The following is a 13,005-nucleotide window of genomic DNA, read 5'->3' on the forward strand; positions in this document are numbered from 1 at the left end:
TACTGAGAAAAAATAGATGTATTATGTGATACAGTGATTCCACTTCTTGTATAATTGTGAAATGCAAAACCATTTGCAGAGCAAAGGAAATCTTCAGCAGGACTTATGACAACACACAGAATAGAAGGAATAGTTTCAGACTATGAAACCAACAAGGTGTTAATATCCATAAGGTATACATAGCATATTAAATTCATTATTTAAAAAACAAAGACCACTACTTAAAAACAGTAGAAGGATCTTCATGGAAACTTTTCAAAAACAGACATGTGGATGATTTTCATTTACGTAAAAAGAAACATAAGATTGCTATTCATTAGGAAACCATAAATCAATACCAGAATGAAATATAATCTCATAGCAACCAAAATGGCTATTAAAAAATGTCTTCAAATGACAAACATTAATATGAATGTCAATAAAAGGGAACCCAGGTACACTGTTGGTGGAAATATAAATTGATGCCTCCACTAATATAAAAGTGTGGACAGTGCTAAGAAAACTAGAAATAGAAACATTATATGTAGCTACAATTCCAGTTTTTGTTATAAATCTGAAAAAAATGAAAACATTAAATTTAAAGGATATATTACCCCCAATGTTCTTAACATCATCATTTATAATAGCCAAGGATAGAAGCACAAATCAACTGCCCATCAACAGATGATTTGCTGAAATAAATGTGAGATATAGATAACATAATAAATACTTATTCATTGTCATATCAAAAAATAAAATTCTGCCATTTGGAACAATGTTACTGGAGCCAGATAGTGTTGCACATAGCAAAATAAGTCATACAGAGATAAACACTCTATGTTACCACTTTCATGAGGAAACTAAATATATAAGAGAAATAATCATAAAAAAACAGAAACAGATTCACATATATATGTGTAGTGTACCAAGTAGTGGTTTCCAATGGGGACAGGGAAGAAGGATGTGGAAGACAGAAATATGCAAGGTACTAGTTATAAACTAGAGAACCAACAAGGCTATATTTACAGCACAGATATTTTAATAATTTAACTGATTTTAAAGAGATTATAGGCATATATTATGCTAAAATGTGCATTCAAGTGGGAAAAATTGAAGAAAAACCCAGGAAAAACAAAGTATTTTGTAGTACTCTGATATTAAGGAAGGTGTTATTTCACTTTCTTTGCTCTTCTTATAATGTCCTTATTAGAATTTAAGATTTTAAATGTAAAAGTATAGTCTTTGAAAAGAGTGACATAAGTTTCAACTATTTCTGTCTCTCCCCTTAAATCTACACTCAGTGAAACGATCACATCTCAAGAAAAATAACTACAACACAAAACAATACTCCAGAACACATGTGTACAGCTGAAGTTTGGTGGGCTAAAACACATAAAGGTGGCTGAACTGAGGGAAGAGCAGAGTTTGTGCCTGCGACCATGGCCCACTTACTATGGTATCTGAGCCCAGAGTTTCAGAGTTCCCAGTAGAAACAGGGTCTCATTGTTTCAAACAGAATCAGCCTCCAACTGCACCAGTACTCATGGATACAGGTAACTTAGAGGGAGCCAAAATGGAGACAGAATTTCCAACCTTTTGACACTCAGACATTCATGACACTCTCCCTACTTCCCATTCACAGTGGTGGAGACAATGGCCCTTGCAACATTGGACATGGCAAAGGCAGTTGCTTGATTCCAAATACCCACCTGTCTTTACATCTTTCCTCAATTTGTGCACTGAGTCTTAAGGGATATCAGACAAAAGGAAGGGTTCACCGGCCCAGTGACAACAGTGGCATTAACTACCAAAGATGTATAAGAAGTGACAATGTAAGCAATCTTTTATCCAGACAGTAGCGACTGGAATGTGCCATTTTGAAATATTTTCAGAGGTAGCTCAGATAAGCAAAACCAAAAATTGTGCAATACTGCAAACTACCAGAAAACAAAAGCAAGGACTCCAAATCCCAATCTGTTTTTCAGTGTCATCAGACCAATAATTTACCAGGACCATGACCAATCACAGTAACATTATAGGGCACGCACACACAAAGATACACACACACAGCCACTGACACAGACAAAGACACATGCACAGGCGAATGCACACACACAAGCACACACACACACACAAACATCAACACTGCAGCAAACAAATTTAAAGTCATGGAATATTGCCGTATAACTAATAGAGAATCCGAAGAGATGACATACAATAACTCAATATAAAAAGCAAAACTCAGAAAGCAGTTTAGTGAGCTCAGGAATAAAATAAATTTTGATAAGATATACATTACATAAGGGACTGAAACTATGAAACAACCAAACATTATTGGAGGACCAGATGAACTTAATAAGTGATATGAAGGATGCAACAGAAAGCATTGGAAGAAGACTGCCTTGTGGAAGAGAGTTTAGCAAACTCACCAATACAAAACAAGAAATGATAGGAGAGGGCAGAGATTCAAGATATTAAAAAGTGCGGAAATTCTACAATAGCCATCAGAGTTCTTCAGGAATTGCACATTAGAGTGAAATCCTGGGGGGAGAAGAAAGTTAGAAGGCAGCTGATGGTTTACTTAAAGTTGTTATAGTTGATAACTTTCTGAACCTGGGTAAGGAACTGATATAAAAGTCCGTGAGCCAACAAAACACCAATAACTTTAAGACAGTGAGACCTTCTTCAAGATATGTCATATGCAAATTGGCAAGTTAATGACAGAGTAAAATTTTAAAAGCAGCCAAGAAAAGTTATGTTAATCTACATAGAAACCCCATTAGGCTATCAGCAGAATGCTGAGCCGAAAACATATGCCGAGGGTAATTAAAAAGACATTTTCAAACTACTGAAATCAAAAATCTCCCACCCAAAAATACTCTAACTTGAACAGTTATCACTTATTTGTAAAGTGAAAATAAAGAATTTATCAGACAAAGAAACCTGAATGAGATGTAAAAAAAAAAAAAAACGGAGACACCTTACAAGAGGTTCAGGAAATAGCTATTCTAAGAAAAATAAAATGGCAAATATATGCAAAATATTGAACAAAATACTAAGCAAAGACCATGAGAAAGTTGCAACTGTTTCTTTGGGTATGTTTTTAAATTCTTCTATTTTATATGATATAAAGAGAGAAAAATAGTAATCCCTTGCAATAAATATAGGTACATCAATCTGGTAACATATTCACAACAGAAATAGAAATAATTTGAGTCAGTATTCATAAAAGGTAAAGAGTAAAATTGAAACAATATTAAAGGAAGATTCTATCAGCAGAAAAATGACTAAATTATACATGAGATACTTTATTTTTAATTGAAGTACAGTAGATGTACTATATTGTGTAGTTTCAGATGTACAGCATAGTGACTCCAACCAATTTTTAGATTAGATTGCATTATAAATTATTACAATAATTGTAACATACAATTATTTTAAGTTATTGCTTGTAATTCCCTGATCTATACAGATTATCCTTGATGCTTATCTCCTTTTTGTATACCACTTTTTATCTGTCAATGTCCTACCATTAAACTCTCTTTCCCTTCCCCTTTGGTAAACATAAATTATTTCCCATATCTTTCAGTCTCCTTCAGTCTTGTCTAACTAATCTCTCTATCTCTCTACCGTGTCTCTGTCTATCTATCTATCTATCTATCTATCTATCTATCTATCTATCTATCTGTCTAACTGTGTATCTCTCTATCTATCATGTGTCTATTTATCTATCCTACTATGTATCTACTTATCTGTCATCTATCAACAGATAGCTATATATAGATGTACACATATACTTGGTATTCTGTAGATTCCACATATAGATCATATTATATACTTTTGTCTTTGTCTAAGTTACTTCATTAAGCACAATATTTACTAGGTCCATTCATGATGCTGAAATAGCCATGTGTTATACTTTTTCATGGTTAATAATATTCCATTGCATATTTCTAGAATCATCATTTCTTCTTAAGTCCATAGTCTACAGTGCACACTTGGATTGCTTCCCTGTCTTGCATATTATAAACAGTGCAGTTGTGAACATTGGTTTTACTCAATTTAGGGTTTCTTCTCCAGATATTTCCTAGGAGAGGTGTTACTGTTTCATATGGTAGTTCTGTTTTAGGTGTTAAAAAATCTGAATATTGTTTTCCAAAGGAGTTGTACCAATTTACATTTCTACCAAGAGTATAAAAGTGATTTGTTTCTTCCAAATTGTCTCCAATAGTTTCTATTTTTTGACTTTTTGATAATAGCCATTTGACCAGTGTGAAGTGATACCTCATTGTGGTTTTGATTTGCAATTATGTAATAATTAATAATGTTGAGCAATTTTATCACTAGCATGTTACTCATCTGCAGGTTTTCTTTGGAAAAAAATTAACTTAGATACTTTGATCTTTTTTTTCTGATTGGGTTTTTGCTTTTCACATTTAGTTGTGTAACCTATATCCATGTTACATCAATTAACTTGCATCTATTATCCCCTGGTCACTTGCATTATTTGCAAATATGTTCTCCAATTACACAGGAAGTGTTTTCATTACATTCAAATTGTCCTTAGCTGTGCAGAAGTTTTCAAGTTTATTTAGGTCTCACTTGCTTATTTTTGCTTTTATTTCTTTTGCCTTAGGAGACTGATACAAGAAATTATTCCTATGATATATATCCAATAGTGTATCACCTATATCCCCTTCTAGAAGTTATACAGTATCAGGTCTTACATTTAGGTCCTTAATACACTTTGAGTTTATTTTTGTATATGATGTCAGGGAATGCTCTCATTTCACTCTTTTACATGTAGATGTCCAGCTTTCCAAACACCATCCATTGACAAGACTGTCTTTCCTCCATTGTGTACTCTTGCCTCATTTATCATTGATTCAGTGCTCATAGGTGTGTGGAATTATTTCTAGGCTCTCTATCTGATTTTATTGATTATATCTCTGTGCCAATGCCATGCTGCTTTTATTACTGTAACTTTGTAGGTTTATTCCTCCAGATTTGTTGATTTACTCAAGATCATTTTGACAATTTTTAATGGTTTCGTGTAAAACTTAGAGTTATTTATTTTCTGCTTCTGTGGGAAATACAACAGCTTCGTAACAGGAATTGCACTAAATTTGTAGGTTTCTTTGTGCAGTTCGACCATCTTAACAATATTAACTCCTTCAATCCAAGAGTACAAGACATCTTTCCATTTCTTTGAATCATTTTTAATTTCTTTGTCAATGTTTTTTAATTTTCAGTGTTTAGATCACTCATATATGTGGTTATATTTTTTCCAAGGTATTCGGGGAATGAGATTTTAAATAGTATTGCTTTCAACGTCCATTTTAGGGTATCTCATGATTAATGTGTAGAAATGCAAGAGACAACTTTACATTAATCTTGTACCCTGCTCCCTTTTTGAAATTATTTATTGTTGATATTAGTCTGTGTGGAGAACTTAGGACTCTATGTAGATTGTTATGTCATCAGTACTGGTGCCAATTTTGTTCTTACTTTCCATTTTGCATTTCTTTTTCTTCTTTTTCTTTCCTTTTCCTTTCTTCTTTTACTATGGAATAGAAGTGCTGAGAGTAGAAATCCTTGCCTTATTCCCGAATTTACCCAGAAGGCTTTCAGGTTTTCCTCTAAGTATTATAAATTGTTATAAGTGGTCTATAGTATGTTGAGAGATGTTCCCATTATACTCTCTTTCATGAGAGTTCTGATCATGAATGTATGTTGAATTTTGTCTAATGCTTTTTCTGTGTGTATTGACATGGTCCTGTGAATTTTGTACTTCCTTTATAAAATATGTGTCATGCTGATTAACTTGTGTATGTTGAACCATCCTTGTGACTCTGGGCGGAATCCAACTGATCATCGTGTATAATCCTTTCTATGTATTGCTGGATTAATTTGTTGATGTTCTGTTGAGAATTTTTTAATGTATATTCATCAAGGATATTGGCTTTACATTTTCATTTCTTTTTTTGGTAGTGTCTTTGAATGGTTTTGTTATCATGTTATTGGTGGCCTCATAGAATAACTTTGGAAATTTTCCTTACTAATACATTTTTTGAAATAGTTGAGAGTAAAGAGGTTTTAGTGAAGGCATCCAGGCATTTTGTTCAAAGGATGATTTTAAAACTATAGATTTTATTTAAATTATGCTGATTGCTCTTTTCAAGTTTTCAGTTTTTTTTATTCAGTGTTGACAGGCTGTACGTTTAAAGAAATTTGTCCATTTCTTTAAGGTCGTCCAGTTAGTTGTCATGTAACTGCTCAGAGTGATTTCATAATCTTTGTTTGCATTTCTATACTATCTGAAATTATTTCTAATATTTCATTTCTTATTTTGTTTGGGTCGACTCTGTTTTTCTTTATAAACCTGGTTAAATGCTTATCAATTTGTTAATATTTTTAAGAAAAAAAACTGTTGATTTTATGAATTTTTATTTAATTTTTATTTTTATTTTATTTATTTTCAACCTAATCATTAAAGATTACTCACTCTACTGCCTTTGTGTTTTGTTTATTATTATATCTATTTATTTTGGGTAGTTAACATTATCCTTTGTGTGAGGTTTTTCTTTTTTCTTGTAGAAGGCCTCAATTGTTCTAAACTTCCTTGTTAGCTTTGCCTTTGCTGCATCCAATATATTTGAAGAAGCTCTGTTTTCATTGTAATTTGTCTCCAGGTATGATTTTATTACCTCTTTGATTTCATCATTGAACTTGTTTTATTTTATTTTTTTAAAGGATGAGGTTTAATCTCATATTTGTGCTTATCCTGTTCTTCTTTGTAGAGTTGATGCATATTTCAATAATTTTATGTATGGAAAAATATTTGCTGTAATCTGTATTTTCTTAAAGCTCCTGAGGCTCATTTTATGACATAATATGCAGTTAATTCCTTAGATAACATCCTGTGCACACTTGAGAAGCTTATGTGTTCTCCTTTTCTGATGCAGTGTCCAATACATGAGTTAGGTTCAAATGATCTAATATGCCATTAAGACCTCTGTTTCCTTACAGATATTCTTTCGAGATGAATTGGCCATCAGAATAGTGAGGTGTTCAACACATCTACTATTATAGTTTTATAATGAATTAATTCCTTCATGTCTAATATTTCTTTTTATTCTTAGGATCTACGGTGTTGGGTCCATATATAATTTAATGAGTGCAATACTGTATTTTTATATTGATCTCTTTTTTTATATAATCTCATATTTAACTTTCACTGTGGCCCTTATTTTAAAATGTATTTTGTATGAGTTGAGTACTGCAAACTGCACTTTCTTGTCATTTCCATGAAACATCTTTTCCATCTATTTACTGGTTGTGTTTAACTTCCACCATAAAGTGAGACTTTTTGTGGGGGATGTGAAAATGGTGGAGCAGAAGGATGCTCGTAGCTCACCCTTTCCCACAAATGCATCAAGACTCACATCCACAGACCTACTCAACTAACCAGAGAACCTGCAGAACTCTGATAGAACATTGTCCTCTTCAAAAGATAAAGGTGCAAAAAATCTGGTAAAAGAAAATGAATTAAGAAGAAAAGGCAAAACAGATTGGGACAGGTCCCAAAAGATAAAGATGCAAAAAATCTGGTAGAAAAAATGAATTAAGAAGAAAAGACAAAACAGATTGGGACAGGTCCCAAAAGATAAAGATGCAAAAAATCTGTTAGAAGACAATGAAGAAAGAAAGAAGAAAAGGCAAAACAGATTGGGACAGGTCCCACAGGGAGGGAGCAGCAAAGAAGGACTGTTGCTCATTCACTGAGTTTCCCCTCTCCAACTGAGAGGTCGGCAGGATGGAGGAGGAGCCTCCAAGAATTGAACCTCTATAGATTATAAGTTGACTGACAGTACTAAGTTAAACAGGCACAGAGGATCCCTATGACACCAAGCCCAAGAGGCAACCTGGTAGCTGGGGTCAGGTCCATGCTTCCCGACCTGGGTGGAAGATGATAATGGCTGCACTGAGGCAGCCCAGGGGAATGGAGGGCGTTGTGTGCCATTGCTGTGGTTGCACAGGGCAAAACAACCTGGGCCCTCCATTAAACAACAGGGCAGACTAGCCCTGTGAGGGGAAAGGTGCATTCCAAATCTCTGAAAATCCACAAATTATCTAGGACAAGAGACCTAGGTCTCAGACACAGCTACCAAAGCCTCTGGTGCTTTGCACCCTGGCAGCAGCAAGAGCAAAACCTCCATTCACTCCTAAGGACTTAGCAGCCTTAAGCGCCAGATGGGGACTTGTCTACAGCCTGAGAAATATAAGATCTATCTGTCCTATTTCCTCAGAGAACTTGCTCTGCCAAGGCAAACAAGGAGCTGGGTTTTGGCCCAGACCAGTGACAGGGCACATAGCAGAGGAGAGACTGGCACCCTGAGGGGGCTGATGGCCTGCCAAATTTTGGGCTGTAATGCAGCCCCTGATCATGTGGCTGGGAGAGGGTTGATGCCCACTACTGCCTGTTAAGTCTGAAACATGTGACTGAGGTATCAGTCAGGGCAGTGACAAGACAGCCCACAGTAAAGAGAGCTGCTCCGGAACTAGTTTTGGGAGTAGGAGTGATCGGCTTGCCGACAGGCCCTGGGAGCTGCATAGATGTGGACCCCAATGGAGGGTTTCTGGAAAAAGCAAGCTGAGCTTCCAAACCAGGGTGAATACAGAAAGAGTTCACATTAACAGTACACAGTATCCAGGACACTGTGACCACCCCCTTGTTTTAATCTGTTTTTAACTGTTTCATTTTCTATTAACCTATTAATTATTATTTCTTAGGCAATTATACATACCCTCTTTTAAATCCCATTGAAATTTATAAAAATATTTTTATTATTATTATTTTTCAAATCTCTGCTTCAGCTTGCTCTTCTATTATGTATTATAAAAAATTTTCAAACATTTATTACCACTTCTTTAAAACTCTTTGTCTCCCTCTCTCTTTTTTCTCTTTTTTAGTTGTATTACTACATAGGCATTAGGTAGATAAACTCCTTTAGGACCACAGTAGATAACATATACTCCATAAACCACAGTGTCAGAGAGGTAGGAGCAAGATAAAGAAGCAGACAAACCATTCCCAGTTAAAAGAACAAGAGAAATCCCTTGAAAGAGTGATCAGTGAAATAGACATCAATAGCTTACTAGATCAAGATTTCAAAAGAGGAGTGATCAAATTACTGGAGGAAATAAAAGATAGTGTTTAGAGATGTAAAATATGTTAGAAATGAAATGGAAGCTATAAAGAAGAGCAGAGTAGAATAGGTAAATCCATTGACTGAGATGAGGAATGATCTAAAGGGATCGCAAAGCTAACTAGATAATGCAGAGGAATGAATTAGTGACCTAGAAGACAGGAAAATAGAAAGCACCCAATCAGAAGGGCTACAAGAGAAACATCAAGAATCAAATTAAAAAAGCACAAGAGACATATGGGTTAATAGAAAGCATGCCAAACTTGGCGAGGTAGAAGTCCCAGAAGGGGAGGGAAGATCAAAGGTTATTGCAAAGGTGTTTGAAGAAATCATGATTGAGAACTTCCCAAACTTAAAGAAGGAATCAGATATCCAAGTACAGGAAGCTCAGTGGGTCCCAAACAGGAAGAACTCAAATAAACCCACAGAAAGACATATAATTAAGATGGCCAGAGTCAAGGATAAAGAAATTATCCTAAAGGCAGCAAGTGAATCTCAAACAGAGAGTTACAAGGTAATCCCCATAAGGCTCACAGCTGATTTCACAACACAAATACTACAGAACAGAAGGGAGTGGCAAGATATATTCAAAGTCCTGAATGAAAAAAATGATATACCCTTGGATACTTTAACCAACAAGGCTATCCTCTATGGTAGAAGGAGACATAAAAAATTTCACAGACAAGAAAAAGCTACAAGAGTTTAGCAACACTAGAACCATGCTAAAAGAAATATTGAAAATTCTACTCTAAAAAGAAAAGCAGCAGGATGCTACAGAAATGTGAATCTCACAGCTGGAAAGGTGATAACTCATAAACTATAAATAAAATAAACACAAAATTTTAAAACAAGATATAGAAATCATTGACAGTGGGAGAGGGAGGCAGGAAAATAGAGAATTTCTTTGGGAGGTGTTTCCTTTTAAAATATTTTTTTCTTGGTAGGATGATTTTGAGATCATGCTACTATCAGTTTAATAAAATCAGTTATACTAATGGTCTAATAGATTATATAAAAGGGCAAAAACAAGACAAAAACATATTCAGGGAGTAAATAAAAGTAAATAATTTTCATGATAATATAAAGAAAAATGACCAAACCATAAAAGGAAGATCAAATGAACAAAGAGGAAATAACAAATCAACTGCAAAGATAAGGCCAAAATGGCAATAAACACAAACGTATCATCGATTATTGTAAATGTTAATGGACTAAATGCTCCAGTCAAGGTCATTGAGTGGCAGGCTGGTTAGTAAAGCAAGAACCTTCAATATGCTGCATACAAGAGACCCACCTCAGTGAGAAGGAAACATATAGATTGAGAGTGAAAGGATGGAAAAGGGTATTCCATACAAATGGAAAAGCCAAAAAAGCAGGTGTTGCAGTACTGACTTCAGACAAAAGACTCTAAAACAAAGGCCATAAAGAAAGATAAAGAAGGATATTTTATAATGATTGATGGAGTGATACAGATGAGGATAGCACACTCTTTAATACACAGGCAACAAATAGAGGACTACCTAAGTACATGAAATAATTAATGACAGATATAAAGGAGGATAGTGATGGAAATCTAATCGTTGTTGGAGATTTCAAAACTGCATTAACATCACTGGACAGATCATCGAGATAGAAAATAAATTAAGCAACAGAGAAGTTAAATGATACAATAGAAATATTACACTTGGTGGATATTTTCAGAGCATTGCACCACCCACAAAATAGTACATACATTCTTTTCAAGTGCACGTGGAACATTTTCCAGGATTCATGATATACTTGGGCACAAAAGAAACCTCAGCAACTTTAAGAAGATAAAAATTACCTCAAGCATCTTTACTGACCACAATGCCATGAAGCTAGAAATCAACAACAGAGAAACAAAGGAGAACAAAAGGAAAACATGGGGATTAAATAATATGTTATTAAAAAAAACTATGGGTCAAAAAAGAAATCAAGGCTGAAATGAAAATGTACCTTGAGACAAAAGAAAATGAAAGCAAAACCACACAAAATTTATGGGACACAGCAAAAGCAGTGTTGAGAGGGGAGTTTATAGCAATACAGGCCTTCCTTACAAAAGAAGAAAAACCACAAATAAACAATTTAACCCATCAGGAGAATGAACTAGAAAAAGAAGAAAAAAAAACCCAAAGGCAGCAGAAGGAAGGAAATCATAAATTTTGGGGAGGAAATAAATAAAATAGAGTTTAAAAAGACCATAGGAAAAATTCAACCATTCCAAAGTCTGGCTTTTCGAAAAAGTAAGTAAAATCGACAAACCTCAGGCCAAACTCAAAAACAAGAAAAGAGAGAGAGCACAAATTGCCAAAATATGAAAGGAGAATGTAGAATTTACAACTAATAAAATAGAAATACAGAAAATCATAAGAGGATATTATGAAAACTATATTGAACCAAACTGGATAACCTAAAGGAGATGGACAAGTTTCTGAAAACATACTGTCCACCAAGACTGAATCAAGAAGTAACTGACCCCTTCAACAAACAGAGCACTAGAAATGAAATCAAAATAGCAATATAAAACCTCCCTACAAATAACAGTCCAGGACCGGACGGCTTCACTACGGAATTCTACTAAACATGCATAGAAGAACTCATACCAGTCCTTCTCAAACTCTTCCAGAAGATTGAAAATGAAGGAATACTCCCAAAGTCATTCTATGAATTCACAATCACCCTGATACCACAACCAGGCAAAGACAATACCAAACAAAACAATTATAAGCCAGTATAACTGATGAACACAGACGCCAATATCCTCACCAAAATAGTAGCAAAAAGAACCCAAAAACACAGAAAAAAGATTATACATCATGACCAAGTGGGGATCATGCCAAAGACACAGGGGTGGTCCAACATATGCAAATTAATCAATGTAATACAGCACATCAACAAGAGAAAGGACCAAAACCGCATGATCATCTCAATAGATGCAGGAAAAGCATTTGATAAAATTCAACACACACATGATAAAAAATCTCACCAAATTGGGCATAGAGGCAACATATCTCAGCATCATAAAGCTATAGATGACAAACCTACAGCCAGCATTGTACTGAATGGTGAGAAAGTCAAAATCTTCACACTAAAATCTAGGACAGTAAAAGGATGCACACTATCACCATTCCGACTCAACATAGACTGGGAAGACCCAGCCACAGTAATCAAACAAGAGAAAGAGTTAAAAGGAATGCAAATTTGAAAGTAAGTGGTAAAAGTCTCACTATATGCAGAAAATATGTTACTATATATAGAAAACCGTACAAAATCCAGACAAAAACTACTACAGCTGATAGAAGAATTCAGCAATGTATCAGGTTACAAGATTAAGTTTCAAAAATCAGTGGCATTTCTTAACGCTAACGATTCAGATAATACTATAGAACTACAGTCAACATGACAGCATTGTATTGGTAGGAAATGATACATATAGGCCAATGGAACTGAATTGAGACCCCAGAAATAATCCCACAAACTTTTGGTCAATTAATCTTTGACAAAGGAGGCAAGAAAATACAATGGAACAGAGACAGTCCCTTCAGCAACTAGTGTTGGGAAAACTGGACAGCAGCATGTAAATAAATGAAGCAAGAACACTCCCAATGAAGGTAGAAAACCATACACAAAATAAACTCAGAATGGAACAAAGACTTATACATAAGACAAGATACAATAAACTTCCTAGTGGAAAATATAGGCAAAAGAGTATCTGACATACATTTCATAAATTTTCTTGTAGAAAAAAATAAAAGCAAGGATAAACAATTGAGACCTAATGAAGCTTACAAGCTTC

The sequence above is a fragment of the Vicugna pacos genome, unplaced genomic scaffold (assembly GCF_048564905.1).
Source record: "Vicugna pacos unplaced genomic scaffold, VicPac4 scaffold_13, whole genome shotgun sequence".
Lineage (NCBI taxonomy): Eukaryota > Metazoa > Chordata > Mammalia > Artiodactyla > Camelidae > Vicugna > Vicugna pacos.